Raw genomic sequence first — 14378 nt, 5'->3', positions numbered from 1 at the left:
TTTACTTCTTCATGTCCTCGTCCTCAACCAAACTCTGTAAGTTGCTGTTTCGCTCTAGCAACCAGTGGAGGGGCTTTAGAAGGGCCGCTCACTAAAAGATGCTACAAAAGAATCATCGAAGAAAAACAACTGCGACAAATAGACTTTAGCTTCAAGTGCTACCGTTTTAATTACAAATATGCACCTTGGATAGATGCGTTTTCAGTGTGAAAGGAGTCCTTTTTTGCTGTCTCCTGGGAAGTGGTGTTTTATTTATTGTAGAACATCATCTCAGACAGCTCCTCCGTCTTGGAGACCAGCAGGGTGGAGATACTGGTCACCCTCAGGCTTGATGTCACATGACCTATGATTGTTAAATACTTGAGACCAAATGAATGAACAAGCTCTAGTTTTTGTTTTCCCCTCTAATCAGTGAAACAAATATAATTACCACTAGCTTTTCATATCAAATTCAATGTTACAAGTTTTCTACAATTACCAGAACAATATGAACATTCATGTTCTCTCATGTGGGTGCATTTATGTTTCAAATTATGTTTCAAAATGAGACGCCCCTAGTGCAACAACCATTTGCAAATGTGTTGATCATAAGAGACTCACAATAAATGTACATTAGATGGGGAAAAGCTTGGCCACTTTGCTTCAACATTATTGGTGACTCGGGCCGCACGGCGAGATGTTTGCGGCGCAGAGAAGATGGTAATGAGCGGCAGAACATTAGCGTTTGTTAAGCTGTTAAGGGATTGCTCTAGTTTACCTGCTCGGGGATGGAACAACTTCCTATTCGGCGCGTTCATTTAGTGATGCAGCTCAGGTAGAAATGTGGGTTCTGTTATGCGGCGCATCTTAAATGGCAAACCTGACTGATGAATACCTAGAGTCTCAACACTGCAAATTTAATAATTCTGTGGGCGTGTTTTTTTTTGTTTTTGGGTGCCCTGGAGACACAAAAATAAATATATTACAAACATTTCAGTGAAAGGCAAACTTTCTGCTATACGCTACACAAAGTTTCCCCTCCACAAAGTTTTCATGAAAATTGTTTTTCCCATAATTCTGCCAACTAAACACACCAACAAACCGAACCTCCTTGGCAGAGGTGATGAATGATGCAAGTGCGGAGGTGTTGGCTTGAATATGTTGCATTCTGATGGAAAGTCAATACACTGAAGCTGTCGTCCACTTTGATCACCAAAACACACACACACACACATATATATATATATATATATAGTCTTTATAAATATGTATTTTATAATTATACATACTTGTATATTTATATAGATACACATATGCTGTAGTTGAAAGTAAAAGTTAAATTAAAATCTTAAGTCATACATTTTAATCTTTCAGTCAAAGCGATGTAACAATACTGTTAATAAATAATAAACTAATAAAGATTGCTCGTTTGATCCTAAAAAACGACGTATATCTCTTGTTTAACCGCTACGGAGACGTTGGAGCCAGCAGATCATCTCAAGAAGTCCTACCGAGATCAGGCCGCTCTCAGCGGCCAGCAGATTGCTAACGGGTCACATCGGTCCCGCAAGCAGGACATCAACTTGTTGCATATAGTTTTAATTTGGCTAATTCTTGCCAAATGGATCACAGATGTGATGCTTGAATAAGTAACTTCTCGCCTGAAAACATCCTACGATTACATTTTGTGACTCAAGAACAGTAGGATTCAGAAAATGTCAACTTTTAGTAGCATTCTGGGATATTGGCAGTCTCAAGTACGCACAAGTGTCCCTTCGATGTATCCCCGGTAAAATGGGCGGATCAAGTCACATTCGGGCATTTTCCCCGTGCTCGGCGAAAAAGCAGACTTCTGAATTGGAACAGTACTTGAGCTGCAACTGATGACGAGTCACGAGTCCACGAGAACAGAGTACAGAGAAGAACGCATCCTGAGAAACGGCCATGGACAAAAGAAGTGGCTTGACCCTCACTACTGATCACACTGTTCATGTTGTTCCCTGATTTCTAAAAAAAAATGTTTCTGTTCAGAAAAAAAAAAAAGAAAACTGATTTAAACACTTTATATGTATGTATGTAAACTTGCTGTTGCTCCAGAGTGCTTGTGTGTACATGTATATATTAGATTAAAACATATTACATCTACTTATTAATATATATTTCTATAAAAGTGTTTTTTGAAGCGCTAAGGCCCGCAGTTGCAATTTTGCAACATTTTCACAAAATCCTCCAAAAAAACCACCCCATAAACATGTTATTAATGTCACTAAATACAATTTAAAAAGGGGGGAAAAAATACACCAATAACATGCAATATCAATAAACATATTTACAACTACATTTGGCATTGCCACCAGATACCAAATATGACCCAGATATCAAAGCTGCGTCTGTAAGTGTCTCCCATGTTGAAACACAGCCAATGTTGTCTATGTACACAAAGTCCAAAAGCTGTTAGTTTACCAGATGCGAGAGGTGTTATACACTAAATCACACTGGCGGCTTATTGTGTGATCGCTCCTTCATGTGTAAGTCCACGGCTTGTTCATTTGTACTCCACATTTAATAACTTGTCTACAATGTGTCTATTAAAAGACAGACAGCAGTGGTGGCTGTTTTTAGACATCAAATGGGTCGATGCATCATCAATGCTTTCTTGGCGTTTGAACATGTTGTTGTTGTTGCTGTTGTTCTTCTTCTTCTTCTTGGATTTTGTGCAAATATGGGAAACAAACATTTTTTTGTATTCATCTAAGTTTCTCTGATATTGCACTTATTCTGATTTGCTCTTGTGTGTTCCTCGTATTATATTGTATCTATTCTTGTATCACTGGATTTCAAACGTCCTTTCTGAACTTGTTGACGGCTCCCTATTGCACAAATTCCAGGAGAATTATTGCTCTTTTGTGATTGATGATTTTATTGCGTCTGTCCCGGGGTTGCCCATCCTCTCGCCTCAAGTCAGCTGGGATGAGCGGCTACAGCTCACGAATGGATTGATGGTTTTTATAGCACACAACTCTCTCTCGAGAGAGCTTTCCTCACGCTGTATCCCGTGACTGTTCCTGTTGAGATTGTTGTTGTTTTGTTCTAATGACTGTTCTCTCTTAATTATATTACTTGGCACAGATGATTGTTAAGCATTTGACATTTTTGTATCCATTGGATTTTGTTGCATAATCAAATGAAAAATACTTTCCTCGAGTCATTGTGAATGTGTGCCAAATGAGCGTGCACGTGTGAGATAACTCGGTGAAGACTGATTGTCTTGTGCAAAACACCGTTTAGAGTTTTAATCTGACTTTTGTGTCGTGTCGACTCCCGTCTCGCCTCCAAAATAACCTTTCAAAAGACTTGTTTCTCTGGATGCCAGGGGCGCTCCTAAGGCACGGAGTTCGTCTGGGAGGACATTTTTCAAAATCTCCTTTGTTTTTCTTAAAAGTTTTGAACAGTGGCATATAGATAGTCTTCCAGGGCTTTATTTTCATCGGAAAGAAACTCTTTTAAAAGCTGTAAACACTGTACCTTAAATGCTATAATAGAATGTTTAGCAAGATACTTCTAGATAAAACAAAAAAAAAGACTTAGTTTATTCAAAAGTATTGGAGAAAAAGTTATTCTATCAATTCCCTTACAGTATATGTGATCGATGTGTGTTAGAGGGGGAGTAGCTGGTTTTTATTGTGCTGAGGTTTGGTGGGGATTTTAGCTACCCTTGTGGCTTGCTTTATGAGAATACAAATTGTGCAGAAAAGTGGAGTAAATTGTCTTCACATGTCTGTCAACGACAGAGTGACCAGATCAATTGTGAACCCTGAGTGGGCGTCTCTTGAGAACTGTCCTCACTAGACGACCAACAGCATTGGTCAGAGGCGCTAACTGTATGACTTCCCCCCGGGGAACTTGACAATAATGACTCCACCACAAGCCAAGGTCAGACAGCAGCATTTTATGAGGTGACTATGCACATTTACATCAAGGGAGGGTTCAAAAACCCACACGGACAGTTGGGATAAGTACCAGTTAAGACTTTACTTTGTTCTGTTTTTTATGCTCTATTCTTGCCGATACAGTCACCTTATTTTTTTGGGGTGATTGTTTCTAAACTCTGGAGATCTGGGAATGGCTCTGGTTGTTTGGCTCAAATGCCACATGTATGTTTCATTCTTGTCCATTATGATGATCTTTCCTTCATCCAACCAAAAGTAGTTAAAATAAGCCATAACTTAGACAAACCTTTAACGTAGAGGTGATCAAATCAATAGCTTATGACGGTCATTCTTGAAAAAAGGTCTTGACAAAAACGACCAAAAGACTTTGTTTTTGACTCATCTGAGAGGTGTTAGCTTTATCGGGTTTCCTTATGATGTCTACGATGCTTCAGTGTTTTCCTGTAGTAGCTTTGGTTTCCCCACTGGAGAAGGGCTTATGAGCATCCGTGTATGTGAGTTAATGTCACACCAAAACCCCAAGGCTTCTTTTTTTTTTTTTTAAATGGAGACTGGAAGTATTGCGATTGTATCAGCAGCCGAATGCTACAACAAAACTTTAATGGGGCGAGTGGGAGCAGACAAGAATAAAGGGAAGTAAAGGCTTGTCTCTCGTTAATGCTTCATGTAAAAGCAGTTGAGGTGAATGCTATTTAGATTTTTTGGTAGTATAGTAACTTTACAGGGACAGGTTTTTTTTTTTTCTTGTATCACAAACTAGAATAGAACAACCCCAATTTAACTAAATCTATGCAATCACATTAATTTAGGCTACATCATTTGATCTGTCTTGATATTACACATAGACATACAGTCTCTAGCTAACGTAACGAGCCAAATGCCTGCTTTGTTTCGGGTTTTTCCTCCGCAGATGATCCACTTCAGCCACATTACGTCTGCTTATAGTGTTTTTTGCCACTACATCAGAAGACAACTACACATTCTGCGATCAATCGGGTGAAACATAGAATGATGATGAGGTCAGTATTATTCTGCCATTCACCGCCATTTGATGTTTTTAAAATAGTTTTATATTGCCAGCTTGTTTGTCTGTATAGCGCCTTGTACGGATGCAACACTAGTGTCTGTTTATTGATATCTTTTTTTCCTTTTTAAATTAACTTTGTTCCCATTCAACTGAAGACTAAAGGTCAAACAGATATCTATAGAACATAATGTTAGGTCCTTACAATACATCTGCGAATAAGACAAAAAAGCAAATCATTCAATTAGGAAGTAAAGTAAACCCAATAAATGATATGAAATAAAACAGGATTACACAAAAGTGTGTGAGGGCATTGCTTGAAATACAATTATATGTTAAATGCCTCACAAACGTGGGTGTGAATAATATATTGCCAGTGGAATTTTTACCGGTATTTTTAGTCATAATCTCAGTTTCAAACAGTTTGACTGTGGCATGTAATATGCAACTTCAGTACACTTTAGAAACAAATATTACGCCTCACCCCCTGCATAACATTGCAGACAAACATGTATTATCTCGGGAATTGCATCATGACCACTCCCAGCCTATACCGCAATATCCCCGGTTACAATCTGGCCACAATTTAGCACATCGGCTCACAGGGTCAAGGACTGTACACGCGTGAGCTAAGTAGTAAGCCTGTTTTGTTATAAATTGTGGCATTAAACTTGTCAGGTGAACAAACTGGATTTTGTACCACGTGTTTGGAAGGGTCAGGCCTCACAGGGGAAGTAACAAATGTGTTGCACTCCAAAAACAAATACATGTGTATTGAGGAAGTGGATTACATGATTGATCGCGATTATTTCCTCGTGTGATTTCACTTGCCGTGGCAACAAAGACATTTATTTGGATTCTGTGGCGGTTACTGACAAAGCGTGAAATGTCTTTGTCCTAATACACATTATATTCTTTACCAGTGAGTCATCCAGCAGTTATGGTCGCTTCGCATGGTTGCCTGAAACTAAACATGGCCATGTTCTTAATCGTTTCTCATGAATCAGTTAATTAGCATCGAAAGCAACACATGGAGGCCGCAGTGTGTATGTCTGATTGCTTATGTAGTCAACGTGTTATAACAAGCACTGTGTGGGTTTGTGTGCGTGTGTGAGAAAGAGAGTTTGTGTGAAACAACATCAGGGCTGGAGATTATGTCATCGAGAGTGAGGATTGCATGTGGGGTGATGTCCTCTCTTTTAACGGAGGCATCAAAATGTGCAACACATTTAGCTTTTTACTAAAACGGACCACATTGTCTTATAAGGTCAAATAGTTTCTTCTCAAAAACGATTTTGCACCTCTGACAATTGTGTGCATCGTATGGGGTCATAAAGCCCTCACTGCCAACCAGCTCTCTGCTGGGGATTTAATACTCTGCATACAGAGGGAATATGGAGCTATAAATGCCTGTGGGAACTGTTTATAAACCCTGTGTGTCTCCTAAGATCATCACTGTCGGCGATTAAATCCACAGTAAGACCATTTAAAAGGTTAACTGGTATAAAAAGGGCAGAGGTACATAAAAGTTGATACAAAAAATAAGTTTCAGTTTGTGTCAAGACTTTTACACAAAATCCTCTCCTACACAGTGGAAGTCTCAGTCAGAGAGCAATGTCCTTCGGTATAAAGCTCTTGGCCAGAGAGGCATACATTTTTTATTTGGAAGTTATTGAGCTGGAATCTTTTTTATTATTATTGAGTAGTTTTTCGGGCACACTAGCGTTCTTTTTCTCCTCCATCTGATAGAGATTTTTGTCCTCCCAATGTGTTTCAGATACAAACAGCGCAAGTTACTGTCAAATCAACACCGATGTTTGGGGAGCTCTTCTCAAACCCATTTAATGTTTGAAAATATGTAACGTCATCCTATTATTACTGAAGAAAAATCACTAGTTTGTACTACATCTTTTTTTAAAAGGGAATCTTTATATCGGTTTATTAAACGACCTCTGCAAACAAAACCTAATGAGGCAGCACTGTGAGTCCGGCCCTGCCAATTCAGGCATTTATGCATCTATCTGATAGTCTTCCTCTTTCCTCTTCCTGTATTTCTATATTAGTCACTTCAATGGGGGAAAAAAAGATTGATTAGGATGTGGTGAGGGCACAAGTCAATTCCATTTCCATTTCTTTAACAACGGTAATGCCTACAATTGTCTATGCTTGACTGTAGGCCTGGGCCTATGGACGATTTGTACTCTAAATTGTCTCCGTGGAACATTCACCGGCGTGCGCTTAATGGACCGTGATGAGTCACTTATCATCCTTTGCAGACACTTGTGTTTTAAAATGGGGATCCAGTGATCAGGAGAGTTTGTGTCTCCGGAGGAGGCTGTCGACGGCCGCTACACACTGTGCAGTTATGGCACATCCAAATAATGGTACTGGAGTGAAATGTAACTCAGTAGGCTAGATTTACTCAAATACTGGAAGATAACTTTGTATTTTACTTTAGTATTCCTCTTTAATGGTACGTTTGCTTCTAATGCCCTCAGGTTGCTCTCATACAGCATACTGTATATAGCCATACCTACGTAAACTCATGGGTCTACGTAATTTGAGGGTATTGCACAAAATCATTTTGTGCACGTTATCATAAACAAGGAAGTATTAAGACCGCAAAAGCCCATCTAGGGCAGACGGTTCAAACAGGAATCTTTCAGCCAGAAGACCGCTGTTCGATCCCCATGCAAAACGAGAAGTCCATGTTGGTGTATTTGTCCCGTAACTTGCATTATGTACGGTTACCACATTACTTGCGTTCAGCACTTTCAGTGTATCTTTCCTTCATTACATGTTCTCTTTCACAGTGGACAGACTGGTTTCATATACCATTAAATTCTTCCGTATTATGTAATCTTATACGGGGAAGTATAAAGACTGCCAAAGCAGACTCCAAATTCCATTAGAAGTTGATGTATTTGTCTCGTAACTTGGGTAAAGCAGTTGCAGCACTTCCGTAGTCATTTTAACCCAAACAATCTTTTCCTGAGCCTAACTTAGTATTTTTTTTATTTTTATTTATTTAATTTTTGGGTTGGACATGAGGGTTTGTTGCTGATGTCTGTTTATTAATCCCCAAATGCTCTTTGAGATATTTGATTAAATAGGTAAAAGTAATTCCCCCTGCTGATGGGGCTGTAGCAGAAGTCATGAGAGTTGTATTCCTCTGGAGACCACGAATGTTTAGAACCAAACTTCATTACGTGTCAACTGATAGTTATTGAGATGTTTCAATCTGGACCAAATCGGTGGACAGACAGATTGCCATCCTTAGAGCCATGCCTCTAGTGGGATTAACAGAATATGGTCAATTGGAATCTAATAATATGACATTATTGTTTTTGTTTTTTTTTCGCTCATTGCATTTGCAGTCAACGCAAAGTCTACAAATCAGCGCACATTTAATTAATGACTTTTCCATGTTTAATTTACAAATTCTTTATTCTGTGATTATATCTGTTTCCTTTTATTCTTTACAGGGAAGCATCTCCTCAAGTCTGTTTTATATGAGTTCCATAAACTATATAATTGGTTTCCTTTTCAATATTTCAGCAAACAACTTAACTCGTGTTACAAATGTGTTCTTAAAGTTTCTTCTTTCATACTTGTTAGCGTTCAAATCTAGGAGACCTGCACAATTTCATCAATGAAACATTATCTCTCTCAACAAAGCCGGCGTTGGGTTCCTCTCGTCCTTGTAATGTATTGCTGCATTGCTCATCTCTCTATACAGACTCGAGCAAACTCTCCATGAAGTTGAAAGGATAAAGTTCTTAATGCTAAGCTTTTTTTATTCTTCTCTTTCTTCTTCCAACACCATTCCCATTAGACCCAGAGATATATGGCATGACATTATTCCTCATTAAGGCTTTCTACCTGAAGGAGTTTCTATAGCCCGGGCCTGCAGTGGTGTGAATAGTGAACAGGGCGAATTAAGGGTCAGGAGAGGCCAGCGATCAGCTGTCACATAAGCGATGCATTTATTAAGATTAAAATAAGCAAATGTCGGAGCAGGTCCATTCAGTTCATGTTTCATCAAGCTGGCCATTAGCCCCGGAGCTGGATCTTATGGGATCCGATTGTAATTGCCTTTTTAAAAATGAGGAAAGGGCACCGCATAAACAACTACACATTCCTTTCTGTCAATCAGATTTCGATTTTATGGCCTTTTGCAGCTGTTTGTGAAAGAAAATCGCTGTGGAGCAAATGTTGGGACTCTGACACAGAACTTCCTCGGAAGCAGTTTATGTATTTTCTGAAATCAAATTAGGTCTTTAAGCGTTCATGTCACTTTTTGAAAGCAAAATATTGTCAACTAATAACTTTTTCTAATGGTTCACAAAAGTTTTGGACAGAGAAAGACACTTCAAACAAATACTCTAGTGTGTACGTATGTATGAGTATGTATTTGGTGTTTTGTGTGAAACAACGTTTCTTCTGTATTCTGTTGTGTCTGAGGATTATTACTGAATTCTCGTTGTAACGCTTTGCACATACAAATGTAAGCGAATGCAACATTTTGCATTAAATCAATGTATGTGAAGAAAGCATAGCCTCTAGTCAACAAATGGTAATAATGGAAACACGTTTTCAGCTGTAGCCCTCTTTATAAAATATACACATGCACAGGCGTTTCAACCTTTACATATACACTGGAATTACTGCAAATAAGGCCAGCTTGTGTTTGTTTAGTTGACTTAAAGATGCAAATAATTTTCTATAAGTATATAAAATCAAAAAAATACACTTTGGGTTTAAATCATGTAACCAGAAGAATTCCAGAAGTTCAGAGCATAACTGTGTGTATATTGTACTGAAAATAATTTAGACAGTCCAATAATCTACAAAAAACTTACTTGATTTGAAAAGATGCAATTTCAATCAGACAGACTCGTCTCACACCAGATATTTAATTCACCGTTGCAACATTTTCTGTCCTTGATGTGTTAAAAAAAAAGCCAAAGAAAGTGCTTTCATACTTCTTCTTTTTTTTACAGTTTGTGCTTCCATTATCTATTTGACACTCTTCAGTCCCATACAAGGGGAACAGAAATCAATACACTTGAGGAGTGGTTGGAGGGCCTTTATCTTTTTGTGGTGGATGATTTGGCTGCGTGAATTATTCATCAGCAGAAAGCTATGGCCTTCTGCTGGTGAGCACAGAGGATATAGAAATAACAGCTTTTCCTTATCACTCTTAATCTTAGAAGCTGCAGTAATGCAATTCCTAACATTTAGCACTTAATGGCGTGTCAGAGAGGGAACATGATCTAAGACCATTAGGGCTGTTTTGTGCTGAGGTTCAAAACAGGCTTTTTGCCTCTTATCTCTGCCATTGAGCTGACTAAGGGAGCAGGGAGGCGTGAAAGGTGTGAGGAAAGTCAAGCTTTGGGATACAGTCGGCCTATCAAATGGAGTAAGTTCCTCTGCTGCTTTCCCTTTTGCATGATCGTTATCTTTAGTGTGCATACAACTTTGCACTATCTGATGAATACTATTGACCTTTTCCACTTCTCTATATTGCTTGTGAAAAGTTTACTTAACGAGGCAACTGTGAAGACATGATGTGTTGCTGTATTGAAATGATAAAGGGACTTGTTCAGGATACAAATAGTTCTTGTTTCTCAACTGGGTTCATAGCCACAGTCATTTCATCAACAAAAACTCAGATGATATTCATTGGTTAACCATCTTTTTTCCAAGATGAAAACGTGCCTAAGAACAAAAAAAGGAGCCTTTTTAAACCAAAGCTACCAAATGTGTGGAAAGATACATTAGCTTATACTGTCGGTACCAATGAGTCGTTTCTTGTTTCAGTAACACGTTTCTTCTAGTTATGTTACCAAATGCTAGAGGTAAATTAGGCAACAAAAGATGAAGCGAACATCTGTCGTTTGTTTCAGAATTTAAAAAGGCCGTCAATCAACATAATCTTCCTACTAGATGTTTGATAAAGGAATATTACATAGATATAATGCTCGGTTTAAACCACTTTGTTCCTTCTTGAACAAAGTGTTTACCTTTTGCCTTTTTTTACTGTAGACAAGTCAGCTCAGAGTGGCACTATACTTCATTAGCATTAAAACCTCAGCCCAGTATAGACCTTTAGCTGAGATTCAACCTCCTCAATCAGACTAGCAGTTTTGTTGAACAAAGAAAAACTACCTTGCTCTCTGAAAACTCTCTCCGCGTATTACTCGCTCCGCAACATTGTTAGCAAACTACTAACTGTTACGCCCAGACCTGGGTAGCTTTGTGTTCAACGTTTGTTGTGTTGGCTGTCACTCACTCTGTCTCTCGTTTCAGACTCCTCCCCCTCGTGTGCCAGCCTCATGTGTGATTGCAAGCCCCGCCCTCATTGTTTCCACCTGTGTCTGGTTCCCCTGTGTATTTAGTCTGCGTCTACCCTCTGTCTTGTGCCAGTGTATCATTTGATGGTACGAACGTCTAGAGTAAAGACTCTGTTTTTCGCATAAAAACAACCTGGTCTCTCGTGTCTGCTTTTGGGTCCAACCTCCCGTGGTACTGGTCTTCCTAACACTAACTAGAAACCATCTTGAATGGAATCACACCAGCCGCTTCACTAAATCGGGCCCCGAATTCTGGCGCCCTTTGCTCGCACCACACCCAAAATTAAATCCCCCAAACCAGCCTAAAAATGCAGTAGATCTGAAACGATTGCATGAGAGTGAAAAGTTGTAGGGCCCTGGTCTGAGTCGGCTGGTTTTGTATTACTCGACGAGCGGGTTTTTTTTTTATTCCACTCCCACTTCTCGTACATAAATAATGTCTCTATCTGCTGGAATGTCAGGATTTTTACACTTCCATCTGCTCCACAATGGAGGCTGGATCTACAAGTGAGCCACGTTTCATTGCCACGCCGAACACAACAAAATGACAAAGAGCTATTGTTGACCCACTCACTTGACACTGCCGTGGGATCTTTGCTCTAATTAGCTTTGCGTGATTAAATTGTTGGTGATTTATTTGGAGGCTGACGTCGGTGGTGGTGTGCCGGAGGGCTTTAAAGGTTGCCATTTCCACGGAAGTTGACAGAAGCAAACAGTAGAGAAAGAGGAAAGATGTGCACATGAAAGAGAGTCCAAAAAAAACGCGCATTGTATTGTTACAAAAGAAGTTGTGGGGGCTCTAATGCCTGCAGGCGGCTTCACACTCAAATGATCTATGTTTGTTGTGTGTTGTGACGAATGCAGCCCAAATCTTTCCACATAACAATACTGTCTCGTAAGACTTTTATCTACCACTAAATGCTGTTGCCAAATGTGCTTTAGAGAAAAAGTAATCGCCCCATGGATTATTTTCCCTGGGAATATGTTTTCCATTATCACATGACGCTGCTGCCTCCTTGTACATAACACACGTTCCAGGTTAGGATAGAGTTTGGAAAATTGGCTTCTTCTAAGAAAGAGTGGTGGTTGATAGTTTTGGTTCAATATTCTTGAAACTTTAAAACATCCTGTCATGTGACCATTGATTTTGTATTGCAAACTACATACTAAATCAGTATATACTGCTTATTGCATACTAAATGAACCCTTAATAATTAATTGATAATTACCAGCAGACGGTTCATAATGAAAACTCTCAAACAATACGTCCTCTCTGTATCACTGTATTGATATTATCGGTTGTTTATTGTGTATTTTTTATTTTACTGCGTGTCACAAATGTAAATCACGATTATCTCATATTTCTTCCCAGCACCCTGCATCTCAAGATCGTGAGTTATTATAAAGAGGCTGTGACTGTGTCACAGAGATCAGCCGTCCATTCTTTTATTATACCGTTGTACTTTGTAATCTATGTCAGAAGAGCATAACAATGTTAACAATGTTAATGGAACTTGCTGCACCATCTATTTGTCTGCCTCTCTGTCCCTTGACAATTTATATATTTGCTATTAATTCAATTCATGACGTGACCTAATGTGACAGGAATGTTCAGCTGTCAAACATTTCTATTTAATTGTGTGTGTGTGTGTATGTATGTATGTGTGTGTATATATATATATATATATATATATATATATATATATATATATATATATATATATATATATATATATATATATATATATATATATATATATATATATATATATATATATTAGGGCTGGGCAAAGTTGAAAAAAATTAATCGCAGAAAAATCATGCGATTAATCGCATTATGCGCCAAATTCAACAATGAAGTAAAAAGCTAGTGTATTGCATGCTTTTATTTTAAAGTAATGCTACCAGAACAATATAACAGCACTCTGAAGCAACAGCAAGTTAACATACATGTATGTATGTATGTATATATATATATATATATATCGCGGCAGCACCGCTGCTTGTTGAGAACAACAGCTGCAGAACAATACGTGCTTTACGTCAGATTCACTTCATCACGCTGCGAGTCTGCTGCGTAACGAAGTGAGTCTGCGGCAGCGCGCGCATCAACATGAATCGTCTTTAAGGTGAAAGCAGTGCTGCTGTAATGCGTTCATGGCGTTTATCTCATTTATTTGTTTTTCGTGTTTGATTGACCTCATGCGGGCAGGACTGGGAGAGCCGTGAGACGCCAGGTCTGAACTACTGAGAGATTTAAAGCAATAAGCTCCTCCCAATGCAAAAAAAACAAAAAAAACATGCAAAAAAAACCAAACATGCAGTTAACGCATGATCAAATAATTAACGCCGTTAAAGGATTGAAAAGTTTTTATATATATATATATATATATATATATATATATATATATATATATATATATATATATATATATATACACAGGCTTTATACAATTTATTGTGTGACCACAAATGTTATGATACAAATATGGAGTAACATATAATTGAGTGACATTTATTGTATTAACATGGGAAATAAAGCAAATTATCATTGAATGTGACAAAAGGTATAATAATAATATAATAATTGGAAGACAGCAGTTTGCGCTTGTAAACATGTCATCGTTAAAGCGGCTTCGTTCAACGAATAAACCCACCAAGGCAAAATGTCACAAAGGAATGCGTTGGATCAATTGCATTTGTAGAGTCTCACCATGATTTGAGTTCATTCCAGTTGCGTCTTTTATTCCAAATTCATCTCTTGAATCTATTACAAATAACCCACCGTGAGTCCTGTTTGGGGAGATCATAAAAATACGGTTAATTTTCAGCATACATAAAATCAAATCTAGTCCAAATCCTACACACGCACACACACGAGAGTGAACACAAGCGTGTGTGTGTGTGTGTGTGTGTCTTGATGGTATATCTAACTAGATCCCACATTATCGCATGTCCCCACTGTGAGCAGACCTCTCCGTGTCTCCTTGTTAGCGTGTCCTCTAGCGGCTCAGCGGGCGCGGCCGACACCAAGGGAACCGCTCAAAAGACTGCACCTGGAAAGGTGTG

This window comes from Clinocottus analis, unplaced genomic scaffold, assembly GCF_023055335.1.
Source record: "Clinocottus analis isolate CAN_PGR_092001 unplaced genomic scaffold, fCliAna1.0.p SCAF_3, whole genome shotgun sequence".
Taxonomy (NCBI): Eukaryota; Metazoa; Chordata; class Actinopteri; order Perciformes; family Cottidae; genus Clinocottus; species Clinocottus analis.
This window is presented reverse-complemented; position numbering follows the sequence as displayed.